Source organism: Trachymyrmex cornetzi, unplaced genomic scaffold (assembly GCF_001594075.2).
Source record: "Trachymyrmex cornetzi isolate Tcor2-1 unplaced genomic scaffold, Tcor1.1 C3865782, whole genome shotgun sequence".
In the NCBI taxonomy this organism is placed as follows: domain Eukaryota; kingdom Metazoa; phylum Arthropoda; class Insecta; order Hymenoptera; family Formicidae; genus Trachymyrmex; species Trachymyrmex cornetzi.
In genome coordinates, this window is record NW_017294917.1 from 1 (window position 1) to 1,064 (window position 1,064).

Sequence of the window (1,064 nt, forward strand, 5' to 3'; positions counted from 1 at the left end):
ACACAGATAGAGATTGAAAGTTAATATTAATGAAAAAATAAAGGATAATTAAATTTTAACAACAAAATGATTTAAAGCACCTTACTAGATACACACCAATACATTATTTTTAAGGCCGAATATGATTGCGATCCCTGATAAATTTTTCTATAGTTGCATTTTCCTTTATTACTGTTCCCAGCACTTCATGGTCAATGTATTCCAATGTATTTTTGTATGCATTGGGGTAGTTTGTATCCCAAACATAATATGAAGCCAATAAACAAGCCACTGATTTAGAGACAGATGGTTCAACAATTTTCATTTTAATCTCATCTGCGACAACATAGGCTGCAGCAATAGCTCCCTCCATTGTGAATAAAACTAGTCGAGGTGAATCGCCTTCCACAGTCATTAAATTTTGCGTAGAAGACATAGCCTGGAAAAAAAATTCAAGTTTTTATTTCCTGAAGAATGTAATTTCTGTATTAACTAATAAATCTAAAAATACATACCTCTTTCACAATAAACAAAGGAGTATTTTTCCTAAATCTCTTGTTTGTTATAGATTCGTAGAGTTTAAGTACGATTTGAGTTTTACCCAATTCATTCTGCTCAATGCCAAAATGCTGTCCTAGGACTTCAATTATATTATCTACTTTTGTGATGAAGGTTTCTACAGCTCTTTCTTCCTTCCATTTTTTCATAGTGCAGAATTCAGACAGAACCTATATAGAAGAAAAAAAGGTCTTGTACTTTTTCGTTTACATTATACGATTAATTGTTATCAAGAAATATAAGAAGCATATTTAAATCTTACTAAGGTGTCCAATTTGAGATGTGGATACTTTTCCACAATTTCAAAAATTCTCTTTGCATTATTCTGGATCCACTTCCTCCGTTCATCAAAGGTATCTTTAAGTAAGCGCCGCACATGAGGAGTGTCACATGCTCTTTTTTAACTCCTTTAAAGCATCTTCTATGTCAATTTGTACTTGTATAGGCCTGTAATAATTGATTTCATTAGAAATTTAAGCTGTATACGTTTTTTTAAATAATGGACGAAAAATTAACTTACTCTTGGT

General features: G+C 31.5%; 1 pseudogene; it reads right to left on the reverse strand.

Annotated features, from left to right (window-relative positions):
• Positions 1-172: 172 nt before the first annotated feature.
• Positions 173-707, reverse strand: LOC108760697 (uncharacterized; annotated as a pseudogene).
• Between the last annotated feature and the right edge of the window lie 357 nt (positions 708-1,064).